Raw genomic sequence first — 14,756 nt, forward strand, 5'->3', positions numbered from 1 at the left:
ATCAGGACAGAATTCCTGATTGCTCCTGACCATCATGGTCAGTACCCTGCCACATTTCTACATACTTACATACTTGAGTAGCCCAAAGTAGGTGGATAGCAACCATAGATTAGAGCTTAATAAAACTTTTATGTGTCCTCTGCTGAGAGTAGTTTCTGCCTAGAAACAATCATCTCTGGACTTATAGACTAAAGTGAAACTATAATAAGCATCAACTCCCCAAAAGTGTCAGCAAGAGAGACTATAAGTAGATTATAACATTTTGTATTATATTTATGATTATAAGGAGATTACAAGTAGATTATAACATTCTACTTTATGTTTCTATAACCCTGGTATTAGCTCTTATTATTTCAGTTATAGATTGCTCCCTCCAAGTGATGCTTCAGCTGCAGCTTCCAAAGGCTCTTCCATCCATCAATAGCTAAATCCCCAAATCCCAAACAACTGTAGTTAGTGCCAGAGATTTGCACAAACAAGTTTGGAAAGAGGGAGCTGGGATGCTCAGGGACAAAACTTTTAAAGAAATAAGATAGTCAGTTGAGCAGATAGAGAAGTTGAACTGTGATGAAACTTTTACACCAATCTCTGCCAAAGTCAAAGGAGATCTGAAATTAGGAACGTTTCTCAGAGTTCTCCCCTGAGGTGGCCAGGGAGACTTCTCCTTATATACCTAGTCATTGAATGTGGCCTTCAGGAATGTGGTGTATACTTGGGCAAAGCATCCTCATTTATTCTTGGCAAGGGTACATCTGTGAGCAGCAAGTACATAGCAGCAAAGGGAATGAGTTCTGTGTGTTGACAGAGAACCTGGCCAAGTGCACATAGCATTCACCTCACGTTTCTTTGCATTAAGACTCCAAGTGCAAATGATGATAAAACAGAGAGAGACTTGCTGGCTGATAACTATTAACATCTTTGATCACAGTGATATTCAGGATTAAGTCCTGCAAAGAATAATAGATTAAAAGTTACCCAGAAATTTAGATGAGAAGTCACATAAGAAACACCATGGGGGCTGGGAAGGTGGCTCAGTGGTAGAGCGATTGCCTTGCATGCATGAGGCCCTGGGTTCGATTCCTCAGCACCACATAAGCAAAAAGAAGAAAGCTGGAAGTGGTGCTGTGGCTCAAGTGGTAGAGCGCTAGCCTTGAGCTGAAGAGCTGAGAGACAGTGCCCAGGCCCAGAGTTCAGGCCCCACAACCAGACCCCAAAAAATAAATACATAAATAAATAAACATCATGGACCTTGAAGTCGGAAGAGCTACTTTGCCAAGGACTAGTATAAGCACTCAAGGTTTCCAGAAATGAGAGATTAAAGAAAGAATCAGAGAGAGAGAGAGAGAGAGAGAGAGAGAGAGAGATTTGAAAAAGGAAAAACAAGCTGTCCTATGTGGTATTCTTTTTTACAAGTTTTAAGTCTCTTTAGTTACATATTACTTATCCTCATGACTTGTGGCAAAAAAAGGAAAGAAATGAAGGTAAATACCCATGAAACCTTTTCCTAAGAGGAGTCAGAGAAAAGAAAGTATCCACTCTCCCATGATTTCTTGGGGCCAAATTTACTCTAGATAAATAGTACTTTATTTTTAATAGAGTAGGGCTTGAGGGTTGTTCATTTTCTGTTGAGAAATGATTTTTTGAGATCTCAGTAAGTTTCAGGCTCCCTAACTGGCTCCGGGGATACAGGATAGACCCACAGTGTACTCCCAATGTTTCATATCTAAAAGGGAAGAGTCTGTGGAACAAGTACATCCCAGCACAGGAGACAAGTGCTATACTGGGTGAGCACACAGAGAACTGTGAGAACAGAAAAGGAACTAGAACACTGGTCCAAAGTAATTGAGGGGGAGCCAATGAGACACAGTGAATATGAAGGATCAGCCAAGTTCACTTTGCTACCTTCAGTCTTAGATACCACTCTCCTGAATGCATTGAGCTACTTCAGAAACACGCCTATGCTTTGTTTCAAAGACCTTCTCTGACTCTTGATTCCTCAGAGGGGAACATGAACTTCTGTTGAGTGGAATAATCCTTGCAAATACAAATCCCTGTTACATAAAATTCTAATATGAATGCCTTTCTTTTCTATGTGTATTTGTCAATGACAATGATAGTTTTTATTTACTTCAACTCATCTCAGATAGCCTATTAAAGAGATGAGACAGAGAAAGAGAAATAGAGGACAAAGTGTGAAATGAAATATGCAGAAGTTAAAAAAGATAGCAGCATGATAGTAGAACTTTTAATTAATTTTGAACAGAGATTTCCACCCCTGCACTTTGTATATGTACTCAAGTGAAAATATATATTAGGTTCTCATGGAACAGTTCCAAGTGTTCCACATATTTGACACAATCTGGATTAAAACTTAAGAAAGGTTCCATGGGGCTGGGAAGGTGGCTCAGTGGTAAAGCGCTTGCCTTGCATGCCTGAGGCCCTGGGTTCGATTCCTCAGCACCACATAAGCAAAAAAGAAAAAAGCCGGAAGTGGCACTGTGGCTCAACTGGTAGAGTGCTAGCCTTGAGCTGAAGAGCTGAGGGACAGCACCCAGGCCCAGAGTTCAGGCCCCACGACCGGACCCAAAAAAAAAAAAAAAAGAAAGAAAGGTTCCATGAAACTTGTAAATACATGTTATTCACAAAACAAGCTTTCTAAATTAGTTAGGAAGTCAATCAACAATAAGACATACTGGACCACATGATTTTAAAAATTCTCTTAGTGCATGGATGCAAGGTAACCAGCAGGTGCTTCCACATAGCAAAAGGATTAAAGCAGCCATCCTGGCTACTTGCAGGTAAAGAGTACTTGTCTATTCAGCTTTTATGTCAAGAGGTGCCAAAAGAGAATATGCTAGATGTCTGTGGATATAGTTAAGACATATAAAACTAGAGTGACATTTTGAGCAATATCTAATCAGTCATTTTCATCTAAGGTGTTTAAATAAAGGTTCTAAAAACTGGATCTCAAGAATTCAAGTTATAGAACATCTCTGAAAGCAATAGAATCTTAGATTATGAAAGTGCATAGGAGAAACCATTGAAACTATAGTGTGTATTGTATGTAAACACACATATGTTGTATATATCACCTTGTACTGATAACATAAGAAGAATCTTTACAGTTAGGAGGGATTTCTCCTTTCAGGTTTATTTTTGGTGGCAGCAAATGGTCCAACAAAATGAATATCTTGATTAAGCAGAATTACATGATGCAAAACTATACCTCTTCTGTTGGGACTATAAGACCCTCAAGAGACAATAGATTTTATTTAATCATCCTAGAATAACCAGGAGCCACTCCTGCTAGAATCCATAGCTAGAGCCCCCAGTCTTCCACTGAATGTGGCTGACAGGCCAGAAATGATTATCTATTTCCTTCCATCATCAAAATTCACCACCCATTATCCAGATTTTGAGACTGAAAATTTGTACTTAATTGCATTAGGTCTCCATTTTCTTCACATCTTTGCCTCTAAGAAGGTGGAGAATATTAAAGGCTTGCTTTTGTTGACTATTAGTGCTGTTTAGAGCCATGCTTCTTATGCAGTCTGTGTATAGGGACTGTTTTGTTTGTTGGCTTTGATAACAGAAAACTGCAACCACTGGATTAGGTCCATTGTCTCTATGGTTTTGAAGACTGAATCCACGGACACTGAAGGAGAAGTAAAATGGCAAATATTTAATGGAAAAAAGATAAGTAGAGCCCTTGGTAGATAGAGCTCCTGGCTAGACATGAGGGGTGGCAAGGGAGAGCATCACCTAGGGAGAATTGTATAGGGGTTAACAAGGTGTCTCTAGGTGAGAGCTACACTGTACAGCACATGGGCAAACCCAATCAGAGGTTCCATGCAGCTTCCAAGAATTCTCCATATGTTGTTTAGCCATTTTGATTGGGTATCCATTCTGGAGCACACCTCTAGGGTTCAATCAGCCTATCTTTCAAGTGCAAGTCTTCCAGAGGTAATGAGGTCATGCTGTGATACCCAGGGGACAGACTAGGCCATGGTGATGTGATGCAGGAGAGGGCCTTTGGCTTAATTCTCTGCTCTCAGCTTGAATCAGCCTTAGTGTTAGTCAGTCTCAATACACATGACCAACACCAAATGAACTCAACGGCATCCACTCAAATCTATCTTAACAGCACATGGCCACTGGTCATCCACTTGGAAGTCATGGCAACGTCACTCTACTACAAGGTTTCTACATTCTCTCAGTTTCTGTGCCCATCATGTTAACAAAGAGTGCATGATGTCCATGGATATACTTTGTGCAACCATGGTTTAGAGAAAAGAAATCTGCTTTTAATTTTTCTTTGGAATTGTTATTAAATCTTCAACCAGATAATAGTAGCAAGATCTTTCATTTTCTCTGCTGAATTCATTTTTTTAATTTCATGAGAATTGAAATATGTATGAAGCTTTCTTTTTACCTTCAACTTCTTAAATCCCTAAGTTCTTTATCTTGTAATTTTCTTACTTAAGTATGACACCACAATATATATAAAATCATACTCCAGAATCATAGTTAACCAACAATCTTTTGGTCTCCCCATTATCTAGCTGCTTGCGAAGAAAAAACTTGTTGATATAATCCAAACGCTGATTGAATATTATGGGTCTATGAATCCATTCATACAACTATACAAAGTATTCAGATGAAGGTTTTATAGATAATTTGCAATTGAAAGTCCATTAACAGTACAAATGGAGATGAATCATGCTACAATAGACTTTCCAGGTGTGCCAAAATAAGGATGTACAACGCATTCATAAAATAAGGTAATATACTTAATGTAAAGCAGTTCAAGAATATTTCTCCACTAGAAGAAATTGGAGGTCATTTTGACTGCTCTGAGACAAATCTGTTGAGAGGCCTACTAACAAGATGAATGAAAGTAAAGACAGAAGTATTTGGCATAATAGCAAAAGCTTAAAAATAGAAGTGCAAATGTGCAGGTTGCAAATAAACATCCAATATGTTTCAAAGACCATTCCAACCAGGGCTCAGGAATAAGCAGAAACAAAGAGAAATGCTGATATGGCAAAGCAAGATAAGCCAAAGAAATGGACAAGAATAATAGTGTCATATTAATAAAATTAAAATTCATTCAGAAAGATGTTGAGCTAAAATTTGTTTTCCTTACAAAGTGCTTTATATAATTAGAATGAGGGCATGTTTGCTGTGTCTCTAAACATGATTATTCTCTAGTGAGCCGATCTAGGGGGAAAAAAGTTACTGGGCTGAACTGCAATACTGTACTCTAGGGAAGTAACATTCATACTGTTGTCTTCATTTTAATTCATTCTGTGGAACATAATTGTCCAGAGGATCTGATTTTCACATCATAATATGAATATTTAAAATGCTACTTTACATATCACATATGGTTTGGATTTGAGTGATTTCTCTCAATCATATTTCTGTGTTTAGATATTTTTCCCATATATATATATATATATATATATATATATATATATATATATATATATATATATATATATATATATATACCCTTTTTAAAAATAACCTAAGAAGAGGTTGGGGATTTAGCTCAGTGGGAGAGCAAGGCTTGCCTGTTGAGTGCAAAGCCCTGAGTTCAGTACTCAGCTCTGGGGAAAACAATCTGAACTAGATATGAATAACAGTTTTCAGATGGTTAAAACAGCCAAACTTTTCCCAAATGGTAGAAACTAAGCTCAGTTAAACTCCAGTCATAACTGTTACTTCTCTGTGTAGCATCTTTACAATAAAATAAAATTAAAAAGAAAAACGCCAGTCACAGGAGAAAAACAAACCATAGTGTTGAAACTAGAATTTGGAGCAGAAAAACATCACAGGAGAAAAAAGTGAAAAATGACATGCAAAAAAAACCACATTAATATTAAGTATATGGAGAGGATATAATGTGTAACACTGAAACAACACCAATTAATTAGTATATTCAGAGAATGATTCTAATTAGCTCAAATAGTCTAAATTAATGAGATGTACAAGACGTTATGTCAAAAAACGAATTTTACAACTTTGGGGGGGGGCGGCGCAGAGATGGGAAGGGATGGGAAGGAGAAACAAAGGAGGAGGCAACAATGCTTGATAAGAAAGGTACTCATTGGGCTGGGAAGGTGGCTCAGTGGTAGAGCGCTTGCCTTGCATGCCTGAGGCCCTGGGTTCAATTCCTCAGCACCACATAAGCAAAAAGAAAAAAGCCAGAAGTGGCGCTGTGGCTCATGTGGTAGAGTGCTAGCCTTGAGCTGAAGAACTGAGGGACAGCGCCCAGGCCCAGAGTTCAGGCCCCATGACCAGACCCAAAAATTAAAAAAAAAAGAAAGAAAGGTACTCATTATCTTTCCCATGTAATTGTAACCCCTCTGTATGGTATTTTCACAATAATAAAACAAAATGAGACTTTTCCTAAAAAAAAAATTCTTCTTTCCATTTCTTAAAGTACCTTGAAATCAAATTTGAACATGAATTCAATTTATTTAAAATTTTAACTTATGAGGGGGCCTATATTCACCACAAAAACCACTTTAGATAAGTTCCATAGAAAGTGTATATATATATATATATATGTATATATGCATATATACACACACGTTAGCAGATATAGATAGATAGATAGATAGATAGATAGATAGATAGAGCCCCATAGATACTATAAAATGGTGAGAGGCCAGAGCAGGAGAGAATCTATGACTTACTTAGTCCTTATGAAGTGCTGAGTCTACTGGAAGTAATTATTTTACCCATAAACTCACCCATCATCCCAGAAAATGTAGAGAGAGACCATCCCCATGCAAGTTCACATCTTGTTTAAGCTCCTTTTGGGGTTCTAAATCACAGCTATCTAATTCTATCCAATCTCATATCTTATCCCAAAGTTTCAATATCACACTTCTTTTTTGTTTTTTGTATTTTTTTGGAGGGGGTCCGGTTGTGGGGCCTGAACTCTGGGCCTGGGCGCTGTCCCTCAGCTCTTCAGCTCAAGGCTAGTGCTCTACCACTTGAGCCACCGTGCCACTTCCGGCTTTTTTCTTTTTGCTTATGTGGTGCTGAGGAATTGAACCCAGGGCCTCAGGCTTGCAAGGCAAGAGCTCTACCACTGAGCCACCTTCCCAGCCCCTCAATATCACATTTCTTAAAAACAGGAAATGTAACAATGTTTAGTAACTATATAAATAAGTAAATTGGTTAAAAAATTGTTTTTGTTGTGAGTAGGGAGGTAATTTGGTTCTTACCATGAAAATGGCAAGAGGAAATAACATTTTATAGGTTGCTTTGGTTTAATCAGAATTTTAATCTACTGAGTTTATACAATTTCCTTCAAAGTATAATGATAAATTTTCTCTTTGTCTTAACAGGTAATCTTTAGGTTAGGGGTGTCACTGAGTGGTAGAGTACTTGCCTAACATGAGTTATCTAGTCACTAGGACTTTATTATAAGTCATTTAATATAAGAATCTGGAAGGGTAAATGGATACAATAAGATTGCATAACCTACTTAAGACAGGCCAGAATGAAGTAGAAGTCATTTATTTTAAAATGTATCTTGATTTTGTAATTCCAAATATTTTTATATCTAAGTACAAAAAAACCCAAAACCTTGTTTCAAGTTATTCCATATATACCATGAGGAAATCAAATGCTCCCTAATCAAAACTTCAAAGTCATGGATTTAAAAATTTAGGTGGAAAGTACCACAAATCAATCTTCCACCACCGGAAACTCTGAGAAAATAAAGAGAATAGGATGTAGTAGGGGAGGCGTTGTCAGATTACAAATGCAGCCTTTGATTTGACCATGATGAGATCTGCACCAATTGTGTGTGGACAATTGAGTTCATGAAGACAGAGAAGATTGAATGGGAAAATCATGCCAACAAGAAATTATTGCTTTCCATTCTTGGCAAAAGCAACGCTGGGAGGGAATGAATTTCCCATAAAGCATAACTTGAACCAAACCATCAGTCAAGGTAAATGCACAGTAAAAGCCCAACAGCTCTATTGAAATAGACTGGCTCTGATGCCCTGTTTGGCTGAAAGCAACAGCTCCAAGACTTGGGTAAATATTCTAGTAAAGACAGAATAGACTTACAGTCCATTTTTCTGTAGCAGCCATGAACCCTTCTTTTCATAATGTTGTTGCCAAGATGGTTATTCACTCATTCATTTAACAAGTATTTTCTAAGAGTCTGTCCTATGCTTCTGAGCTCTGTTCTCAGAAGTAGAGATATAGCATGAAACAAACAGATACAATTACAGGAAGCTTCTTTTATTAATGGCAAGGAAAGAACAGATAGGAAATTAGCATGATATCAGGTGTCAAAAAGTACTATGTATTGGCCAAACAGCAAAGTGGCCAGAGTGGTTGGAGTTGAGTGAAGAAGGTGGAGAGGGAGGAGAGCCAAGAGTCAAACCAGGTGATAAAGATATGTGGAGCTCATCACAGGTACTTGGATATCATTTGGATAGGAAGAAAATGAAGGACAGAGAGAATACATAATCATTCTCCATTCTGAAAGGATCACTCTGCTTATCAAGAATAGACTAGGTAGATTGGTGATATTTATTAGAGGAAGCCCCTCCATGCAGGTAGCAGAGCTAACAACAGATGATAATGGTATTATCAATTGAGGTAGTGAGAGGTTAACTAAGCTAACTCTGCATTCCAGATCAGAGCAAGAGAAAACTCCAGGGCTTTCTTGACCTTGGTATCTAGTAGAGCTTCCATTTACTAAGATGAGGAATAGATGAAGGAAATCAGGTTAAAAGTAAGAATCATATATCCAGTTTGGGATATGTTTATGGAACATAAATCAGATAACTAAATTCTCAAGTCTGGAGTTCAGAGAAACCACAAGGAGAGGTTCTGCCAGAGGACAAATAATTAGGGAGTAATAGGGATACAGATTGACCCATTGCAACAAAGAGATTTACAAGATGCTATGTCGAAACAAACTTTACAATTTAGGGAGGAGTGGGGTGGTTGTAGTTGAGGAGGTAGGAGGGAAGGGATGGTAGGGGAAAAACAAAGGAGGAGACAACAATGCTGGATAAGAAATGTACTCATTACCTTGCTCATGTAATTGTAACCCCTCTGTACAGTATTTTCACAATAAAAACTTATTTTAAAAAAAGAGTCATATTGCACAACTAGTGAAGAACACCACTTAGAAGTACAAAGATTGAGGGGCTGGGAAGGTGGCTCAGTGGTAGAGCACTTGCCTTGCGTGCTCGAGGCCCTGGGTTCGATTCCTCAGCACCACATAAGAAAAAAGAAAAAAGCCGGAAGTGGCACTGTGGCTCAAGTGGTAGAGTGCTAGCCTTGAGCTGAAGAGCTGAGGGACAGTGCCCAGGCCCAGAGTTCAGGCCCCACGACCAGACCCCAAAAAAAAAAAAATACAAAGATTGAAAAACAGAGGTTCTTATAAGGATGGTTATAGTCTTCTAGAACTTTTCAATACCGCCTTTACCTTCTTCCTAGTCAGAAAAATAAAAACACATACCTTGATATTATGAAAAAAAATCATCAATTTTTCCCTAGATCCAGAGTGAACAAAGAGGTATAGAAGAAAGTATTTGAAGTAGACATCAAGCAGACTTGGATTTGAATCCCTGCTCTGCTCCTAACCGGCTGTATCATTCTGTGAGTTCTTTCACCTCCCTGAGTCTTCTCTCCATTGTAGATGATTCGGCTTCGTGGATTGCTGAGAAAATGAAATAATACATATGCAGAATCACACAGGAAGTTGCCCTGCAAGGTTAGCTATGGAAATCAATAATTACTCTATTTCACATGCATTTTTAATGAGGAGCCTCATAAGTTTAACGTGCAATGAGGCAGGAGCAAAAGTGGGGAAAGTATTACTGCTTGGATGAGCACATGAAATTTCCATATACCAAAGAGATTTTTTTATAGCTTCATGATTTTTTTAACTGATCTGGTCGGGGAAAGATAACTTTGGTTCTTTCTCTATTCATCTTTAGAGGAAACTAGGGCAGAGACTTTGCCCTTTTCAATGTTTCATTAAGCAAGAAGTGTGCCTGCCCCCATACAACCTCTGTAATAACTTCATGGCACTCTGAGTGGGGGAAGATTTCTTCCTACTAGAGCACACTTAAATCCATATTCTTTCCCCAGGCAAAGACCTGCCTGATACATTCATCACCTGAACTAGTGGCAAGTGATTTTCTCTGCCTTTATCATGTCACCTTCCAGCCCCGCACCAGCATATGGTCTATTATGTGCAAATGATTAAACAGATTTTCTGCCATGAGTAAAAAATATATTTCCCACTGGATACAGCAAAGGTTTGTAACTTTCTCCTAGAAGAGCAAGGCTAGAATTCTAAGTGATTCGAGGGGACAAGAAAAAGAGAAAGCCTTTATGCTTACGGGTCCATAACTCATGGTTTCTGTTGGCAGAAAGGAAAATGTATCCAGTGTGGAATTTCTCCTGGACAAGATGGAGGTCAGAGTACAGCACTCAAGAAATAATTTTCTTGGTCTTCGGAAGCTGGCAGATGCTGAGATGCTATCTCTTATCCATTTACCTAGGTATCCTCCATGCTTGTTATAACATCTAGATCAGGTGTTACCTATTCCAGGTGAAGAAGAAATTGCAGTCCATCCTTTGGCTAAGCATCTCCTATGGGCCTATTGCTATCAAATATATGTATAATTAAATATAAATCAGTAAACACATTAAACCAGTAAATGTAATATAATTTTTGTATATATTTTTGTTTTCTCTTCTCTCTCGGTTTCTCTCTCTTTTTCTCTCTCTCTCACACACACATATACACACATACTAATGTTTATTGTTATCACTGAAACTTCAGTTACTAACACCACAAATATTTAGTACAAAGTTTATATATTTATCTCCAATTCACTATATTTCCTTTTAAGTAAGCTTTTAGGATGAACTGCCAATATGTGGTTTTCAGTTGTTAAATATTTTTGAAACACATACTTTATGTATTACACATAAAAACTTGCTCATAAAACTAGAGGAAATACATCAAAATAGTTCTCCATCTGTATATGATAGTTATTTTCTTTTCTTCAATTTTCAATTTTTTTAATAATAACAAACAGATGTATTTAATGGTAATGACCACTAGTACATATGTACATATGGCCTTTGGCAGTTTTCCCAGCCTCTCAGAGATTGCTTCATTTATAAAATCATGTAAATTGAATACGTTGTGTGGATTAAACTATGTATATAAAATAACTTTTGTACTACTTGGTATATAACAAATAGCCTCTTAAAGAAATTAGTTGTGCCAGGCATTATTGCTCATGTCTATAATCTTAGTTAATCAGAAGGCAAGATTGGCCCAAGTAGAGAACCTAGTGAGACTCTTTCTCTCCAATTAACCAGCAAAATGCCAATCTGAAGGTATGACTCAGAAGTAGAGTATCCCCAAGAAAAAGCCCTAGTACCAGGAAGGAAGGAAGGAAGGAAGGAAGGAAGGAAGGAAGGGAAAAAAGATTCCTGCTTCTAGAAATACAATAGTCAGGACACAAAAATCTCTTTGGAAGAGATGAGGAAGCACCTGCTGCCAACCATCAAGAAGTTTAAATTCTCACAGAGCCATAGATCAGCTCCCATAGAAAATGATGAGGCAGAAAAAATATCCTGGGAGCCAGAGTTGTGTGAGATTCCTGGTCAGAAACACTTATGCTTGGGTTCTTGGAAAAGCAGTCAGACATCTAAAGCTGTACCAACAGCATTCTTTTGAAGAATGAAAAGATACAGAGAGTGAAATGCAAAAAGAAAAGACTATTAGTTTGAATGTCATGTCTAGTATTTCACCACTTTGGAAGGCTGTAAAGAAACTGTTTTAAACTTCAAGTCTCTCATGTGTTAGAAATAAAAAATAATACAGAGGTATCATGAGAATTAGACAGAAAACATGAGGCACACTGAAAGTACTTGATAGTAGCTATTATCGTGTCAGCCCAATCACAGTGCAAATGCCTGAAATGCCAAATATCTAGAAGGGAACAGGCCAAGCAGAGGCTGCAGCACCACATACATGACTGCATGCCCTCCAAACAAAGCGACTATCAACATGCTTCGGCACAAGAGCCAGCCTGAAATACAGGCAGAAAGCCAGAATGCCTGATACATTTTTTTAAAAGATGAAAAATCTAGATTCTATACAGATTGGCCTGGTTTTTAATTCAGGTTTTTTAAATCAACAAACATTGTAAAGAACAGACAAATCCCATGTGTGGATAAGAACTGGCTCATGCACCACCAGTTTGTAATCCCTGATTTAATCTCTACCTGGAGAGATTGCAATGAAACTGAAGGGCCTAGACTTGTTGACAGTACTCCATCCCTGGTGGCTTCTTTGGTTCCTGGCCAACTTCCTGTCATGTTTCTTTGGACCCCACACCAAGGTACAGTCAAAAGACAGTCACTTGCTCTAATATCCTCTACAGCAAATCTTTGGAAGCTGCTGAGAAGTTCTATTCCTTTGGGATACAATTCTTCATATCTAGGCAAACGTTTTCTATAATTGTGGTAGTTTCAGATAACCTCAAGAGCTCTCTTAAAACTGCTATTTCCTTCTGAGGCTCTCCTAGAACCCACTTAAGTAGAATACCTTGTAAAAAAGACACCAACCTCCAGTTCTAGAAATTTCCTGCTGAAATAGTTCCTAGCAAGAGTATAAAGTAAAGCTATTATTGAACATTAACATCTCTGGAATGAATTGTTAAGATGATTTGCATGTGGCCAGTTAGAGTAGACGGAAGACTCCAGAACACTAAGGCACCATCACACATCTGTTAATTGCAGCATTCTGAAGGCTAAAGCTGTAGGACTGAGAGTTCAAGGACAAGCCAGCCTAGGCAACTTAGCAAGACCCTATCAAAAATAAAGTATAAAACAGTTATGGTGCATGTAACTTAGGGATAGAGTTAGAATGCTCATCTAATCTAACATGCACAAGACCAGGGCTTAGTCCCCAGTGCAAAAAAAGAAAAAGAAATAAGTAACATAAAGCTACATGATTTGGTTATAATTTGGAATCTAAAATAATCACTCATAGAAGTAGAGAGTGGAATGGAAGTGACTGGAGGTAGTGTTCAAAGTTTCAGTTATATGGGATAAGTTCTAGATATCTAATACACATGTGTTCTCTATGTTAACAAATACTGGACTGTATGTTTGAACTTTACAAAGGGGGTAAATCTAAGTTCAGAAAGGAAAGGAGGAAGGGGGAAGGGAAGGAGAGAGAAAGGAAGGGAAGGAGGGAAAGGGGGAAAATGGTAGCTCTGTGAGTTGATAGGTAGGTTAATTAGCTTGATTACAGTAATCAATACACATGTTCACATACATCATAGTATCAAGCTGTACATATTATATATACAGTTTTTATTCAACAAAGGCAGGTATGTGAAGAAATACCACCTAGTGGGAGAGAGAACCTTTCTTGTAGTAAAATGCAAATGTATGCAAAAGAGGCACAAATCTGCTTCTAAACAAAGGCAATGTTGCATATAAGCAATGACATCTCCAGTTCAAACCATAGGGATTCACAAGAACTAAGATGTGTGAAGCATTCAACAACTTATGCATAGATCATACTCATCATACCCCATAAAATACACAATCATTGTCCAAGAACAAAGGAAGGGAGAGAGGAAGGAAAGTAGGAAGGGAGGGAGGGAGGGAGAGAGGGAAGGAAAGAAGGAAGGAAAAAGAGAGGGAGGGAGAGAAAAGAAAGAAAGGAAGAAAATTAAACCTTTGTCCAATTTAATTTCTTAGAGGTTTTAGGGGTTTCATTTCAGGCATTTAATTTGGAATCATTGTGAAATCGTGATTTTAAAAAAATAGCCAGACCTTTTTAACACAAGCAAAGGTGAGGAAAAGTTAAGTCCTGTTTGCAAAGTCCTGAGCCAAAACCTCTGTCTTTCATTTAAAAAATCCTCTGAGTTTTAACTTATACCATTCTATTTTACTGTTACATTTAAATTATTTGAAGGTGCTCACCTGGTAGGGAGACTCAAGAGGAAAGATGTTAGCCTACATATGATATAAGGAGAGGAAAGTGGAAGGGATAGAAGGGAGAATTCCCCACTCTCATTACATAGGAATCAACAAACAACTAACTGAGGGTTATTTCAGGAGACAGTTTAAGAGTAGGAGCCAGGGCAGCATAGCTGAAGAAATGGTCTAGATGAGCAGGGTTACCTTTGGGCCATCAAAATTGTGAATAAAGTCAAGGAATTAGGGACCCCAAGGAAGGAAGGAAGGAAGAGAAGGAAGGGAAGGAGCAAGCAAAGGTCCACGGGCGGGGGAGTGAGCCATGGTGGGAGTCAGGCATGAATCATGAATGCACACAGCAGAAGAGCACCATGCACACAGAAGCAGCCAGTGTGCCCATCTGAATGAGTCTCCTCCAATTAAGAGCCCTGGATGGATCTGACATAAATGACCAGTAGTTCTTGATAAAAGCAAAGAACGCTCCTTGCTTTTCTAAAATCTTTATTAAATCAAATGAAGCTAGGGTTCTGTGGCTGTGATTTATTGCACTGGGAAGTGCCAGAACAACCAAATGACACATTTTCTTTCACTCCTGGCAAGTAATTAGCCTCTGTCTTGCTAAAGGGTCTGTCAGCAGTCTTGTCAAAGAAAAAGAAAACCGAACTACTTAGAAGCACTGGGCTTCCTGCATTACTCATGGTCAACTTTGCCCTTGAAGGCGCACAGTCCTTTTCTTCTGGCCTACT

At 38.2% G+C, this 14,756-nt stretch overlaps 1 long non-coding RNA gene across 1 annotated transcript in view; it reads right to left on the minus strand.

Annotated features, from left to right (window-relative positions):
• Nucleotides 1-14,756, minus strand: part of LOC138839192 (uncharacterized) — a 155,519-nt gene that overhangs the window by 20,400 nt on the left and 120,363 nt on the right. Inside the window, exon 2 of the long non-coding RNA XR_011375922.1 lies at nt 9,509-9,709. This is a non-coding gene — a long non-coding RNA (uncharacterized lncRNA). The remainder of the gene's footprint in view (nt 1-9,508; nt 9,710-14,756) is intronic.

Source organism: Dipodomys merriami, unplaced genomic scaffold (genome assembly GCF_024711535.1).
Source record: "Dipodomys merriami isolate MVZ:Mamm:240054 unplaced genomic scaffold, mDipMer1.0.p SCAF_1, whole genome shotgun sequence".
NCBI lineage: Eukaryota > Metazoa > Chordata > Mammalia > Rodentia > Heteromyidae > Dipodomys > Dipodomys merriami.